Raw genomic sequence first — 17135 nt, forward strand, 5'->3', positions numbered from 1 at the left:
CACCCCGTATACTGAATCATAGCTGTGTACCTCACTACACTGCACGGAGATGGGAACTCACCCCATAGTTAAAGAGGGCTCACTGAAAATTAGGCTGTTGTTCATGCACAACATCAAAGATTCAATATTGGTTTAATAATGAATTTCAAACCTTTGGGAGTGGAGTGAACTTATTTTTTATTCTAATTAAAAACACGTTTTTGTGCTATACACCCTCTGGGTTGTCTCACAATCTAAATAAACTATCATTTGGCAAATTTAAAACTGAACTCAGCCTTTGAGAAATGTTTAAGAGAAACATGGAAAATGTAAAGGTGAGAAATAAATGCTTCTGCTGTGAAGGTGATCTTAAAAATAGGAAAGGGATTGGAGACAATTGAAGGCAAATTGTACAACCGAAGGAAGGATTATCAAATTCAAAAGGTCAGTTTGAAAATGGACAGCAAATTTCAGCAGTGTTCTTGAATATAGACCCATCCAGATGCCTTTTAAATGTTGCAATTGCACTAACCTCCACCACGTTTTCTGACAGCTCATTCCACACATGTGCCACCCTCTATGTGAAAAAGTTGTCCCTTAGGCCTCTTTTACATCTTTTCCCTCTCACCCTAAACCTATGCACACTAGTTCTGGACTCCCCCACCCGAGGGAAAAGACTTTGTCTATTTATCCTGTCCAAGCCCCTCATGATTTTATAAACCTCCACAAGGTCACCCCTCAGCCTCCGCAGTTCCAGGGAAAACAGCCCCAACCTATTCAGACTCTCTCTATACCTAGAATCCTCCAACTTTGTAAATCTTTTCTGAACCCTTTCAAGTTCACAAAGTCCTTCTGATGGGAAAGAGACCAGAACTGCACAAAAGTAGCTTAACCAAAATCTTGTACAGCCGCAATGTGACCTCCCAACTCCAATACTCAGTGCTCTGACCAATAAAGGAAAGCATACCAAATGCCTTCTTCACTATCCTCTGTACTTGCGACTCTACTTTCAAGGAACTATAAACCTGCATTCCAAGGTCTCTTTGTTCAGCAACACTCCCTAAGACCTTACCACGAAGTGTGTAAGTCCTGCTAAGATTTGCTTTCCCAAAATGCAGCACCTCACATTTATCGAAATTAAACTCCACCTGTCACTCCTCAACCCATTTGTCCATCTGGTCAAGATCCCATTGTACTCTGAGGTAACCTTCTTTGCTGTGCACTACACTTCCAATTTTGGTGTCAATTGCAAACTTACTAACTATACCTCCTATGTTCATATCCAAATCATTTATTTCAATGACGAAACGAAATGGACCCAGCACGAATCCTTGGGGCACTCCACTAGTCACAGGCCTCCAGTCTGAAAAACAACCCTCCACCGCCACCCTCTATCTTCTACCCTCGATCCAGTTCTGTATCCAAATGGCTAGTTCTCTCTGTATTCCATGAGATCTAACCTCACTAACCAGTCTCCCATGGGAAAGTTGTCGAATGCCTTACTGGCATCCAATCCTCTTCGTTACTTTTTCAAGAAACTCAATCAAGTACATGAGACATGATTTCCAAAGCAAAAAGCCATGTTGACTATCCCTAATTAGTCTTTTCCTTTCCAAATACATGTAAATCCTGTCCCTCAGGATTCCCTCCACGGGAGTCCACGGCACAGTGGCACAGTGGCGGCACGGTGGCACAGTGGTTAGCACTGCTGCCTCACAGCGCCTGAGACCCGGGTTCACTTCCCGCCTCAGGCGACTGACTGTGTGGAGTTTGCACGTTCTCCCCGTGTCTGCGTGGGTTTTCTCCGGGTGCTCCGGTTTCCTCCCACAGTCCAAAGATGTGCAGGGTCAGGTGAATTGGCCATGCTAAATTGCCCGTAGTGTTAGGTAACGGGTAAATGTAGGGGTATGGGTGGGTTTCGCTTCGGCGGGTCGGTGTGGACTTGTTGGGCCGAAGGGCCTGTTTCCACACTGTAATGTAATCTAATCAAATCTAACTTGCCTACCACCGACACCAGGCTTATGGGTTAATCATTCCTTGGCTTCTCCTTACTACCTTTCTGAAATAATGGTACCATGTTAGCCAACCTCCAGTCTTCTGGCACCACACTTGTGACTATCGATGATACAAATATGTCAGCAAAGGGCCCAGCAATCACTTCTCTAGCTTCCCACAGAGTTCTGGGCACATCTGATCAAGTCCTGGGGATTTATCCACCTTTATGCATTTGAAGCACTTCCTCTTCTGTATTATGGACATTTTCAAGATGTCACCATCTCTGTCCCCACATTCTATATATTCCATGTCCTTCTCCACAGTAAACACTGATGCAAAATACTCATTTAGTAATACCCCCATCTCATGCAGCTTTACACAATGGACACCTTGCTGATCTTTGAGGGGCCGTATCGCTCCCTAGTTATTTAATGAATTTGTTCCTTTTGTCATTAATGTATTTGTAAAACCCGTTTGGATTCTCTTTAATGCTATTTGCCAAAGCTATCTCATGCCTTTTTGCTCTCCTGATTTCCCTCTTAAGTATACTCCTACTTCCTTTATACTCTTCTAATGATTCTCTCAATCTCTGCTGTCTGTACTTGACATATGCTTCCTTCTTTTTCTTAACCAAAGCCTCAATTTCTCCAGTCATCCAGCATTCCCTACACCTACCAGCCTTTCCTTTCACCCTTATACGAATATAGTGTCTCTGGACTCTGATTATCTCATTTCTGAAGGTTTCCCATTTTCCTGTCTTCCCTTTACGTGCAAACATCTGCCCCCAATTAGCTTTCGAAAGTTCTTACCTAATAACTTCAAAATTAGCTTTCCTCCAATTTAGAATTTCAACAGTTAGACCTGGTCTATCCTTTTCCATCACTGCCTTAAAACTAATAGAATTATGGTCTCTGACCCCAAAGTACTCCCCAGTGACACCTCAGTCACCTGCCCTGCCTTATTTCCCAAGAGTAGGTCAAGCTTTGCACCTTCTCTAGTCGGTACGTTCACATACTGACTCAGAACATTTTCTTGGACACTCTTAACAAAGTCCTCTCCATCTAAACCCTTAACACTATGGCAGTCCCAGACTTTGTTTGGAAAGTTAAAATCCCCTTCTACAACCACCCTATTATTCTTACAGATAGCTGAAATCCCCTTACAAATTTGTTTCTCAATTACCCACTGACTATTAGGGGGTCTATAATACAATCCCAGTAAGTTAACCATGCTTTCTTATTTCTCAGTTCCACTCAAATAAATTCCCTGGATGTATTTCCAGGAATATCCTCCCTGAATGCAGCTGTAATGCGCTCCCTTATAAAAAATGCCACTCCCCCTTCTCTCTTGCCTCCCTTTCTATCCTCCCTATAGTATTTGTATTCTGGAACATTAAGCTGCCAGTCCTGTCAATCTCTGAACCACATTTCTGTAATTGTTATGACATCCCAGTCCCATGTTCCTAACCATGCCCTGAGTTCATCTGCCTTCCCTGTTCGGCCTCTTGCATTGAAATAAATGCAGTTTAATTTATCAGTCCTACCTTGTTCTCTGCTTTGTCCCTGCCTGCCCTGACTGTTTGACTCACTTCTTTTCTCCACTGGACCAGTCTCAGACTGATCTCTTTCTTCACTATCTCCCTGAGTCTCACCCCCCCTTCCCTCCATTACTGATTTAAATCCTTCTGAGCAGCTCTAGCAAATCTGCCTGTCCGTATATTAGTCCCCTTCCAATTCAGGCGCAATCCATCCTTCTTGTACAGGTCACTTCTACCCCAGAAGAGATTCCAATGATCCAAGACTGTGAATTATTTTCTCATACACCAGCTCCTCAGCCACGCAGTCATCTGCTGTATCTTCCTATTCCCACTCTCATTAGCTCGTAGTACCGGGAGTATTCCAGATATTACTACCCTCGAGGATCAATAGGAACACAAGCCAGTATCAAGGAAAAATATTGCCAACTTTATTAGAAACAAAGTTACAATAACCTTTAATACTAAACACACAATCTCAAATCCTATTTGGCTCGTAAGGTTCCAATAATTCCCGGGTTTCTTGGAGATTTACACAATTGCTGTCTCTCTCTCTGGGTGTGTGAAGCCGCTTTCTTCCTCTCTCTCTCTCTCTTTCTCTCTCTGGTTGGTCAGTTGGTCTTTGCCTCTTGCCATGTTGGTCTCCTCAGAAGGAGAAAGTGAGGACTGCAGATGCTGGAGATCAGAGCTGAAAATGTGTTGTTGGAAAAGCGCAGCAGGTCAGGCAGCATCCAAGGAACAGGAGAATCGACGTTTCGGGCATAAGCCCTGATTCCTGAGGAAGGGCTTATGCCCGAAACGTCGATTCTCCTGTTCCTTGGATGCTGCCTGACCTGCTGCGCTTTTCCAGCAACACATTTTCAGCTCTGGTCTCCTCAGAAGGCCTCCAGAAGATTCCAAGAGCAAAGTTTGTAGGTGAAGCATGTTTTTATATCTTTTAGATGGTTTTCTGTAGCTTTCTATTGTTCTGGCCAATCAGGGAGATAAGCTTAGTAGTTTGAAACAGAGTCAATCATTTGGATGGATTGCTGATGTTAGTTTATTTTTGTGTAGAAGGGCCCAGCACTGTACCTTGCTGTCAGGGTCCTCCTTTGTTCAGTAAATAAGTTGTTGGGAGTATGTCTGTTCTGCATAAATGTTGCCTTTTACATTAGCAAATGTCATTAGCACCTGACTCCTGTGTTTGCACTGTGTCTGGTGTGTGGACTTTGTGATTTTAGAGCTTTACTTGGCCAATGTACCCAGCATCCCTTGCTGTTTGGCCAAGTTAGCAATCTATCTGTGTTTTAGCAACCAGGAGGCTGCTGAAGTACACACTGTATTAATCTAGAGTACTGTGCATATTTCTGATCTTAAGAGAAAGATATACCTTATATCTACCTTCCAGTAATACAATGACTGTTCATGAGGTAGGTTCTGTATATGTGCCCACATTGGAAATTTGACTAATTCCATCAGAGTCCCATTTTAGAACTTCTGGGATCCTGTTTATAAACACTGCTCTCCACTGGCAGTCAATAATTTTTACTCCAACCAAGAATACCGTACTTATTTATTCTCAGTTGAAAATTATTCAGCTGCATTAACATCAGCAGGAAACATTTCATTCCCATTTACACTCATTGTTCCCATTGGTTCATTAGTTCAATGATTCTGATCAATGGCTTTATCCAAGTTCCTCACTTCATTGGCCCTAGAATTCTGATCAGGAGTCGGTCATTGTCACCGACACACTTCCTCCATTCCACCTGACCTGACACCACCCCCGTAATGATTGTGTCAGACCGGATAGACCCCCCCATCCTGACAACTATGCCCTGATGGACCTAAAACTCCCTCACTTTCCCACCAACCTCAGGAGTCCACAGATTCCTCATCACTCCCTTTTCACCAAACACAGCCCCATTGGAACTGTCACCTCCTCCCACCCCATCACCACCTCCCTTTCACTCGCCTTGACACCACATTTAACCCAAAAGTGGCCCCTGCTCCTGCCAACAGAATTGGAACTACGACCACCTGCATCACCCATCATCACCCAACACCCACCCAGCCCCTCCCTCACTAACCTAAAACCCTTCCCAAAGTGAGCCAGGTGATACTGACCCCCCCTTCCAGACCCCCTCCCTTCAACCTCTGGACCTGACACTTCCTCTTCATCACATAGAATCATAGAGTCATACAGCATAGAAACAGACCCTTCGTTCCAACTATAATCCCAAACTAACACGTCCCACCTGCCTGCTTCTGGCCCATATCCCTCCCAACCTTTCCTATTCATGTACTTATCCAAATGTCTTTTAGACACTGTAATTGTACCCGCATCCACCACTTCCTCTGGAAGTTCATTCTACATACACAAATCACTCTCTATGTGAAAAAGTTTTTGAAACTGTCTCTTCTAGCTTTAAAAATGTGTCCTCCAGTCATGAAATCCTCCATCCTAGGGAAAAGACAACTACTATTGACTCTATCTATTTCTCTCATTATTTTATAAACTTCTTTCAGATCACTGCTCAACCTTCTAAGCTTCAGTGAAAAAAGTCTCAGTTTATCTCATTTACTCTATAACTCAAACCTTCCATACCCAGCAACAACCTGGTAAATCTCTTCTGAGCCCTCTCCAGCTTGATAAACAGAACTGGTCACAGTTTCCCAGAAGAGGTCTCACCAATGTCCTGCATAACCTCAACATGAGGTTCCCAACTCCTCTACTCAAAGGACTGAGCAATGAAGGCAAGCGTGCCAAATGCCTATTTAACCACCCTCTCTCAATGTGACGCAAACTTCAAAGAATTATGTACCTGCAGCTGTAGCCCTTCTGCTCTACAACACTACCCAAGGCCCTACCAATTGAATTGAATAAGCCCTACCCTTGTTTGTTGTACAAAAATGCAATGCCTCGCGTTTATCCAAATTGAACTCCATCTGCCATTTTTCAGCACATTGGCCCATCTGATCAAGATCTCTTTGTGACCTTAGAAAACCTCCTTCACTGTCTGCTATGTCACCAATTTTGGTGTCATCCACAAAACTACTAATCACACCTTCTATATTCTCATCCAAATCATTTCTAATAATGACAAACAAAAGAGGACCCACAACCAATCCTGTGGCAACACCGCTGGTCACAGACCTCCAGTCTGAAAAGCATTACTCTCCACCATTACTCTCTGTGTCCTGCCATTAAGCCAATTCTGTACCCAATTGGCAAGCCAATTGGCAATCCCATGTGACCTAACTTTACTCATTAATCTACCATGGAGAAGCTTGTCATAGGCTTTACTAAAACCCAAATAAACAACGTTTAACGCTCTGCCATCATCAATCATGAAACTACTCGATCAAGTTTGTGAGACACGATTTTCCTCACACACAATGCCAACTATCTTTAATCAATTTGTCCCTCTCTAAATGTCCATAAATCCTATCTTTTATAATCACTTCCAACAACTTACCCACAACCACAGTCAGACTCACAGGTCTATGATTCCCCAGTTTCTCTTTAAAACCTTTCTTAACCCAAGGTACAACATTAGCCACTCTCCAGTCATCACGCACCTCGCCCATAGTTACAGATGTTGCAAATATTTCTGTAATTTCCTCTCTTACTTCCCACAACATTCTGAGATTCATTAGATCAGTCCCCAGAGATTTATCCACCTTTGTGTTCTCTAAGACCTCCCAAACTTCCTCTTCGAACATAGAACATATAACGTTATAGTGCAGGATAGGCCCTTCGACCCTCAATGTTGCACCAACCTGTGAAATTAATCTGGATGTCCATCTAACCTACAGCATTCCATTATTATGCATATGTATGTCCAATGCCCATCTAAATGCCCTTAACGTTGGCGAGCCTACTACAGTTGCAGGTAAGCTATTCCACTCCCTGACTACTCTTGAAGTGAAGAAACTACCCTGATATCTGTCCTAAATCTATCACTCCTCAATTTAGAGCTATGTCCCCTCGTGTTAGTCTTCACCATCCAAAGAAACAGGCTCTCCCTGTCCACTCTATCTAACCCTCTGATTATCTTATACGTCTTGATTAAGTCACCTCTCAACCTTCTTCTCTCCAACGAAAGCAGCCTCAGTTCCCTCAGACCTTCCTTGTAAAATCTTCCCTCCATACCAGACAATATCCTAGTAAATCTCCTCTGCACCCTTTCCAAAGCTTCTATATCCTTCCTGTAATGAGGTGACCAGAACTACACACAATACTCCAGGTGCTGCCTTACCTGTGTCTTGTACAGCTGAAGCATGACCTCATGGCTCCAAAACTCAATCCCCCTACCAATAAACACCAACATAGTATATGCTTTCTAAACAACCCTATCAACCTGGATGGCAACTTTGTACCTGGACACCGCGATCTCTCTGTTCATCGACATTACCAAGAATTTTACCATAAGCCCAGCACTTGTATTCCTGTTACTCCTTCCAAAGTGAACTACCTCACACTTTTCCGAATTTAACTCCATTTGCCATTTCTAAGCCCAACTCTGCATGTTATCTATGTCCCTCAGTAACCCATAACATCCTTCGACACTATCCACAACTCTGTCTACCTTAGTGTCATCTGCAAATTTACTAAGCCATCCTTCTACACCCTCCTCCAGATCATTTATAAAAATGACATACAGCGATGGCCCCAAAACAGATCCTTGCGGCACACCACTGGTAACTGATCTCCAGAATGAACATTTCCCATCAACCACCACCCTCTGTCTTTTTTCAGCGAGCCAATTTCTGATCCAAACCCGCTAAATCACCTCCAATCCTGAAACTTCCTATTTTGTGCAATAGCCTACTGTGTGGAACCTTATCAAACGCCTTACTGAAATCAGCCGTCTTACCTTCATCCACCTGTGCCACCTTCTTGAGAATACAATAAGGTTAGTGAGGCACAACCTACCTTCACAAAACCTAATCAAATAATTCCTTTTTAGATGATTATAAATCCTATCTCTTACAATCTTTTCCAACATCTTACCCATCACCGAAGTAAGGCTCACTGGCCTATAATTACCAGGGTTGTCCCGACTCCCCTTCTTAAACAAGGGAACAGCATTTGCTATCTTCCAATCTCTGGCACTACTCCTGTCGACAATGATGACATAAAGATCAAAGCCAAAGGCTCAGCAATCTCCTCCCTGGCTTCCTAGAGAATCCAAGGATAAATTACATCTGGCCCATCTATTTTCAGTTATTCCAAAATTGCTAAAACCTCCTCTTTTGAAAAGTGTGGTGCTGGAAAAGCGCAGCAGGCCAGGCAGCATCCAAGGAGTAGGAGAATCGATGTTTCGGGCATAAGCCCTTCTTCAGGAATGAGGCTGGTGTGCCAAGTGGGCTGAGATAAAAGGGAGGGCGGGGGGGAAGTTTGGAGGAGGGGCGCTGGGAATACGATAGGTGGAAGGAGGTGAGGGTGAGAGTGATAGGCCGGAGAGGGGGTGGGGGCGGAGAGGTCGCGAAGACTATTGCAGGTCAAAAGAGCGGTGCTGAATCCGGGGGTTGGGACTGAGATAAGGTGGGGGGGAGGGGAAATGAGGAAGCTGGAGAAATCTACATTCATCCCGTGTGATTGGAGGGTCCCTAGGCAGAAGATGAGGCGCTCTTCCTCCAAGGGTCGTGTGGCCAGAGTCTGGCGATGGAGGAGGCCAAGGACCAGCATGTCCTTGGCAGAGTGGGAGGGGGAGTTAAAGTGTTCAGCCAAGGGGCGGTTGGGTTGGCTGGTGCGGGTGTCCCAGAGGTGTTCCCTGAAACGTTCCGCAAGTAGGCGGCCTGTCTCCCCACTGTAGAGGAGACCACATCGGGTGCAGCGGATACAGTAAATGATGTGTGTGGAGGTGCAGGTGAATTTGCGATGGATATGGAAGGATCCATTGGGGCCTTGGAGGGAGGTGGGGGGGGAGGAGTGGGCGCAAGTTTTGCACTTCTTGCAGTTGCAGGGGAAGGTGGTGGGAGTGGAGGTTGGGTTGGTGGTGGGTGTGGACCTGACTAGGGAGTCGCGGAGGGAGTGGTCTCTCCGGAACGCTGATAGGGGAGGGGAGGGAAATATATCACTGGTGATGGGGTCTGTTTGGAGGTGGTGGAAATAACGGAGGATGATACGATGTATCCGGAGGTTGGTGGGGTGAAAGGTAAGGACCAGTGGGGTTCTGTCCTGGTGGTGATTGGAGGGGTGGGGGTTAAGGGTGGAGGTGCGGGAAGTGGAGGAGATGCGGTGGAGAGCATCGTCGACCACGTCGGAGGGGAAATTGCCGTCCTTGAAGAAGGAGGCCATTTGGGCTGCTCGGTAGTGGAATTGGTCCTCCTGGGAGCAGATACGGCGGAGGCGAAGGAATTGGGAATATGGGATGGCGTTTTCACAGGGGACAGGGTGGGAGGAGGTGCAATCTAGGTAGCTGTGGGAGTCGGTCGGTTTGTAGTCAATGTCTGTGTTGAGTCGGTCGCCCGAGATAGAAATGGAGAGGTCTAGGAAGGGGAGGAAAGAGTCTGAGACGGTCCAGGTAAATTTGAGGTTGGGGTGGAAGGTGTTAGTAAAGTGGATGAACTGTTCAACCTCCTCGTGGGAGCACGAGGTAGCGCCAATATAATCATCGATGTGGCGGAGGAAAACGTGGGGAATGGTGCCAGTGTAGCTGCGGAAGATGGACTGTTCGACATATCCGACAAAGAGGCAGGCATAGCTGGGGCCTGTGCGGGTGCCCATGGCTCCTCCTTTGGTTTGGAGGAAGTGGGAGGATTGGAAGGAGAAGTTGTTAAGAGTGAGGACCAGTTCAGTCAGTCAAAGGAGGGTGTCAGTGGAAGGGTACTGATTGGGTCGGCGGGAGAGGAAGAAGTGGAGGGCTTGTAGGCCTTCGTGATGGCTGATGGAAGTGTATAGAGACTGGATGTCTATCGTGAAGATAAGGTGTTGGGGGCCGAGGAAGCGTAATTGCTAAAACCTCCTCTTTGTCAACCTCCATCCCATCTAATCTTATAGCCTATATCTCCGTGTTCTCATTTACATTGTCCTTTTCCAATGTGAATACTGTTAAAACATATTCATTAAGTACTTCCACTATATCCTCAGATTCCACACACAACTTTCCACTACTATCTTTGATTGGCTGTAATCTTACTCTAATCATGCTTTTATTCTTGATATACCAAAGAAGGCCTAAGGGTTTTCCCTGATTCTATCCGCCAATGATTTCTCATGTCCCTTCCTTGCTTTTCTTAGGCCTCTCTTTAGATCTTTTCTGGCTAACTTGTAACTCTCAAGCCCCTTAACCGAGCCTTCTCACCTCATCCTCTTATAAATTACCTTCTTCTTTTTGACAAGAGATTCAACTTCTTTGGTAAATCATGGCTGCCTTTCTCAACAATTACCTCCCTGCCTGACAGGGATATACTTATCAAGAACCCGCAGTTGCTGTTTCTTGAATAAGCTCCACATTTCAAGATGTCTATCCCCTGCAGTTTCCTCCTCTATCCTGTGCAACCTAAATCTTGCCTAATCGCATCATAATTGCCTTTCCCCCAGTTATACCTCTTTCCCTACGGTATATACCTATCCCTGCCCATTGCTATTGCAAACATAACCAAATTATGGTCACTATCGCCAAAATGCTCACCTACATCCAAATCTAACACCTGGCCGGGTTCATTCCCCAGTATCAAATCCAATATGGTATCGCCCCTTGTTGGCCTGTCTACATACTGTGTCAGAAAACCCTCCTGCACACATTGAACAAAAACTGGCCCATCTAAACTACTTGAACTATAATATTCCCAGTCAATATTGGGAAAGTTAAAGTCCCCCATAACGACTAGCCTTTTACTCTTGCTCCTATTGAGAATCATCTTTGCTGTCCTTTCCTCTAAATCCCTGGAACAATTCGGAGACCTATAGAAAACTCCCAACAGGGTGACCTCCTTTCCTGTTTCTAACCTCAGCCCAAACTACCTCAGTGGATGAGTCCTCAAATGTTATCTCCGCTGCTGTAATACTACCCTTGATTAACAATGCCTCACCCCCGCCTATTTTACCATCTTCTCTGATCTTGCTGAAACATCAAAATCCCGGAATCTGCAACAACCATTCCTGTTCCTCCTCTAGGAGAAAGTGACTGCAGATGCTGGAGATCAGAGCTTAAAAATGTGTTGCTGAAAAAGCACAGCAGGTCAGGCAGAATCCAAGGAGAGGGAGAATCGATGTTTCTTCAGGAAGGCTTATGCCCGAAATGTCGATTCTCCTTCTCCTTGGATGCTGCCTGACCTGCTGCGCTTTTCCAGCAACACATTTTTAAGCTCTGTTCCTCCTCTAGCCATGTCTCTGAAATGGCCACAACATTTCAGATATTTCCCAATATTGACTGGGAATATTATAGTTCAAGTAGTTTAGATGGGCTAGTTTTTGTTCAATGTGTACAGGAGGGTTTTCTGACACAGTATGTAGACAGGCCAACAAGGGGCGATACCGTATTGGATTTGATACTGGGGAATGAACCCGGCCAGGTGTTAGATTTGGATGTAGGCGGCACGGTGGCACAGTGGTTAGCACTGCTGCCTCACAGCGCCAGAGACCCGGGTTCAATTCCTGCCTCAGGCGACTGACTGTGTGGAGTTTGCACGTTCTCCCCGTGTCTGCGTGGGTTTCCTCCGGGTGCTCCGGTTTCCTCTCACACTCCAAAAGATGTGCAGGTCAGGTGAATTGGCTGTGCTAATTGCCCGTAGTGTTAGGTAAGGGGTAAATGTAGGGGTATGGGTGGGTTGCGCTTTGGCGGGTCGGTGTGAACTTGTTGGGCCGAAGGGCCTGTTTCCACACTGTAAGTAATCTAATCTAATCTAATCAAATTGAAATCACAGGTACTAACCCATGCTGCAAGGTCACCCACCTTATTCTGGATGCTTCTGGCATTGAAGTACACACATTTCAAACCAACATCCTGCTTGCTAGTGCCCTTCTCGCAACCTTGTAAACCTATCCCTGACCTCACTACCCTCAACCTCCTGTACACTGGAACTACAATTCAGGTTCCCGTCCCTCTGCTGCGTTAGTTTAAACCCCACCACTGGAGAGCTTTAACAAATGTCCCCCCCAGGATATTGGTACCCTTCTGGTTCAGGTGATGACTATCCTGTGTGTAGAGGTCCCACCTTCCCCAGAAGGAGCTCTAATTATCCAAGAATCCTACACCATTCCTGCAGCCAAATGTTCAGCTCCGCTCTCTCCCTGTTCCTCCCTTCACTAGTACATGGCACAGGCAACAAACCAGAGCTAACAAATCCGTTTGTTCTCGCTCTAAGCTTCCATCCTAGTTCTGTGAATTTCTGCCTTAGATCCCCACCTTTCCTCCTACCTATCTCGTTGGTTCCTATGTGGGCCACGACTTGGGGCTGTGCCCCCTCTCCCTCAAGAATCCCGTAAGCACGATCAGAGACATCACAAACCCTGGTACCTGGGAGGCAACACACCAATCGTGAATTGCTTTTGTTTCCACAAAACATCCTCTCTGCCCCCCTAACTATGGAGTCCCCAAAGACTAAAGCTCTTCTCTTCTTCCCCTTTCCCCACTGAGCAACAGAGACTTTGCACCAGAGACCTGTGTCCCATTGCTTATCCCTGGTAAGTTGTCCCCCCTCAACAATATCCAAAATGGTATATTTGTTGTTGAGGGGAACCACCACGAGAGATCCCTGCACTGCCTGCCAGTTCCCTTTCCTATCCCTGATGTTAACCCATTTACTTTCTTCTCGTGGCTGCGGAGTAACTACCTCCCTGTATCTCCTCTCAATAACCCCCTTCGCGAATGATCCGAAGTTCCTCCAGCTCCAGTTCCCTGACACTGTTCTCGAGGAGCTGGTGTTGGGGGTACTTCCCACAATTGAAGTCAGCGGAGACACTAGAGGTGACCCTTACCTCCCACATACTGCAGGAGGAACATTCAACTGCCCAAACCTCCATTCCCGCTATTCTAAATTCCCAAATAGACCACTGAAATAAAATGAAACATGAATGAAAACACTTATCACCAACAAACTGACGCACAGAACTTTTTTTTTGGTTAGAGGAGAAGGATGGGTGGGAGACATCACCAGAGTAGTGTTTTGGGTTAAGCAATTGCCCAAATATGTAACCTCGTGACCTCTCTGACTGCCTCCAGGAACTGAAGAAAACTGGAACGATAAGGAAATTTAAACTGTGAGACCAGTGGGCTTGACATCGATGGTGGACTAGTTGTTGGAGAGAATCCTGAGGGACAGGATGTCCGTGTGTTTGGAAAGGTAGGAATGAATAGGAATTGTCAGCATGGCTTTGTGCATTGGAAATCTTGTCTCATAAATTTGATTGAGGTTTTTGAAGAAGTAACAGAAAGTATTGATGAGGGCAAAGTGGTAGACATGATTCATATGGACATCAGTAAGGCTTTTGACAAAGTTCCTCATGGGACACTGGTTGGCAAGGTTAGATTTGATGGAATTCAGGGAGAACTAGCCGTTTGGATACAGAACTGGCTTGAAGGTAGTAAACAGTGGGTGGTGGTGTAGGGTTGTTTTTCAGACTGGAGGCCTGTAGCCAGTGGTTTGCCTCAAGGATCGGTGCTTGTCACGATGGTGAGTGACTTGGAGGGGAACTTGTAGGTGATGGCGTTGCAATGTATCTGCTGCACTTGGATGGATGGTCATTAATATAATTGATTTGGATGTGAACATAGGAGATATAGTCAGTAAGTTTGCAGACAACAAATCTATCTGTGACTCCACTTTCAAGGAGCTATGAACCTGCACTCCAAGGTCTCTTTGTTCAGTTGGAATTAAAGTTATATTCTGCCTGTTTGCATTTCAATGTATAAATGTCTGATGATTTCTTGGCTGGGAAGAGTGCTGCCTCAGAAATCTTTCTGAGTTAACGCTCTCCCAATGCTTTGACAAAATAACTGGTTATAACGTGTGCCTGAGAATCCTGAGTTTGTTCCATACAATAGTCAGCTACAACATTTGGCCTGCGAACAGGGTACTCATATCAGAACGTTGGAATAGCTCTGCAAAAGGTGGAGTATATTTCACTTCCCACCCGGAGTTAGCTCAGGAATCCTGAGAACAATCTGGTTGCACACCAAAAGAATCCGAAAAGAGTACTCTGGATATGAGGTGTTGGGGAAGCCCACAGTGGCTACTCCACGTTTGAGAAAACGCACTGGGGCCAGGGAAGTGAGGGATGATCACAGAGGACACGCCAAATTCTGCGCTGGATAGACCACACATGAGCCAAGAGAGTTCAGGAGTCAGATTCCACACTACAGTCGAGACAAAAAAATCTGCAGATGCTGGAATCCAAAGTAGACAAACAGGAGGCTGGAAGAACACAGCAAGTCAGGCAGCATCAGGAGGTGGAGAAATCAGTGTTTTAGGCATTTCAGAGTTAATACCTGAAACGTTGACTTATCCACCTCCTGATGCAGCCTGGCTTGCTGTGTTCTTCCAGCCTCCTCTTTGTCTACTCCACACTAGAGTAATCACCCTGGGAATGGGTCAGATCCACACTGAGGGATCCATGCAGGGACCAAGAATAAAGTCGGCTGTATCCGGACTGGACGAAGCTGTGCAGGAGCCAGGAGGGAGACAAAATCCAAGCAGGAAGAATCTGTGTAGGGGCTGAAGAAGGACCATGCCGGTGGAATCTGCACTGAGTATGAAACAAAACTTTTAAAGATGCAGTCAGGGAGGTGAATGAGGAAAAGGCTGTAAACTTTGATTGAATGTCAGAGGGCTCCATCACCGAGTTTACAGTAGAACAACAGTCAAAATTGATGAAGGGAATGCTGAGAGATGGGTTCAACCCATCGGGCCACCCTCACCCCAGGGGAAAATGTTCATGGATGGTTCCGAAGAATGATAAAGATCAGAAAGAGGGAGTGATCATCATCACTTTATATTTACAGTTGTGTAGATGAGTTAATACTAAAACAAGAAGAAACGGTGAGTCAGTGGCTGCAGCAGGTGTCGATGAGGATAAGGTAGAAACAGCTGAAAAATGGGCAGTAGACAGGGACACCCCGTATACTGAATCACAGCTGTGTACCTCACTACACTGCACGGAGGTGGGAACTCACCCCATAGTTAAAGGGGACTCACTGAAAATGAGGGTGTTGTTCATGCATAACATCAACAATTCAATATTGTTTTAATAATGAATTTCAAATCTTTGAGAGTGGAGTGAACTATGGTTTTTTATTCTAATTAAAAACAAGTTTTTGTGCTTTACACCCTCAGGTTGTTCTCACAATCTCGATAAACTATCGTTTGGCAAATATCAAACTGAACTCAGCTTTTCAAAAATGTTTCAGAGAAATATAGAAAAAGTCGAAAATGAGAGATAAATGCTTCTGCTCTGAAGGTGATCTTAAAATTACTGAAAGGCATTGGAGACAATTGAAGACAAATCTTAAAACCAAAGAAAGGCTTATCAAATTGAAAAGGTCAGTTTGAAATGAACAGCAGATTTCAGCAGTTTTCCTGAACAATTACAACAAAATCACTCAGTGACTTGCCTCCCTCCCCCACCGTCTCAGACTCACAGTGAGTTAACTCTTTCTGCTGGCAGCTTCCTTTCAATTCCCCCAGACACCTTCCATATCTCTAAATGTGTATTAATGGAAATTTACAGACATCCCATTGGGATTTGCCTTTTAGAGACTTGGCCTTGACCAGCCAGGACATGTGTTATCTTCTGAGACTAAGTGTTTGTGAACTTTTCAGAAATTAGTACTGATAAATAAATTGATAAACAGTGTCATTCAAACACTCAATGGGGAACTTAACATAAAGTTTAAGAAGCTGTTCAGTGATCTAATCTGTGAACAGTGTTCTGATCACCTTGGGAGCTGTTCAGCAATACAGAGGGCTTTACTGCACATTCTCAAGTTGCTGGAAGACGTTTTTAAAGACATCCCAAATAAAAATGGGAACTTCCCCATGGTCAAATGGACAGAATAGACTGTGAAGGCCTGCAGAGGTGCAAAACAGGCCATGGGATTGTTAAGTTCTTGTCAGACCCTTTATGAAGGACATCACTAAATAGCTGCATCCCAATAAGAATAAATGGGGGAGGGGGTGTAGAGTGGAGCTAAAGGGGTTGTATTAGTAGGAGTTGATGAACTATTAATTATTCAATTCACAGCAAGAATGATTCCACTCAGAGGTAGATCCAGGGAGGTGACAAGTTCTAAAGGGAACACGTTTGTTTAAATCTGGAATATTTTGAAGAGTGGAATGTGTGAAGGAATTGAGCAAACTCGGTTCCTCCATCTTTTGGTCTTACAGCTGCATTCACGTGGCCATAACATCCACCCAATGTGCTTTCCCAGTGATGTTTGTGCCATCCGCCAGATGCAACACATTCCATCTCTTCTTCAAAGCAATTCATATATTTCATAATTAATAAGACATAGAATCCCCGCAGGAGGGAAATGGGCCATTTGGCCCATCGATTCAGAATCAACCCTCCGAAGGGCATCTCACCTGGATCTAACCACTCACTCTATTCCCATAACTCCACGATTAGCTTGGCTAACTCATTTAGCCGACACATCCCTGGACACTGCATGACAATGTACACGGCCAATGCACCTAAACT

The 17135-nt window shown here is 45.1% G+C and overlaps 2 protein-coding genes across 3 annotated transcripts in view; one reads left to right on the top strand and one right to left on the bottom strand.

Moving 5' to 3' along the window:
• LOC148151344 (uncharacterized) overlaps window positions 1-17135 on the bottom strand; it is a 138039-nt gene that overhangs the window by 78977 nt on the left and 41927 nt on the right. The window lies entirely within an intron of this gene.
• Window positions 1-17135, top strand: part of LOC148151345 (uncharacterized) — a 101170-nt gene that overhangs the window by 63539 nt on the left and 20496 nt on the right. The window contains exons 1-2 of one of the 2 annotated variants that reach the window (XM_087983363.1): window positions 12730-13783; window positions 15773-15978. The exons of the other annotated variant lie outside the window; for it this stretch is intronic. The gene's annotated coding sequence lies outside the window, so the exon portion shown is untranslated. Of the gene's footprint in view, window positions 1-12729; window positions 13784-15772; window positions 15979-17135 lie in introns of those variants that run through there. 2 annotated transcript variants of the gene reach the window in all.

The sequence above is a fragment of the Chiloscyllium plagiosum genome, unplaced genomic scaffold (assembly GCF_037043375.1).
Source record: "Chiloscyllium plagiosum isolate Xiang-an unplaced genomic scaffold, Cpla_swu_hap1 HiC_scaffold_3, whole genome shotgun sequence".
NCBI lineage: Eukaryota > Metazoa > Chordata > Chondrichthyes > Orectolobiformes > Hemiscylliidae > Chiloscyllium > Chiloscyllium plagiosum.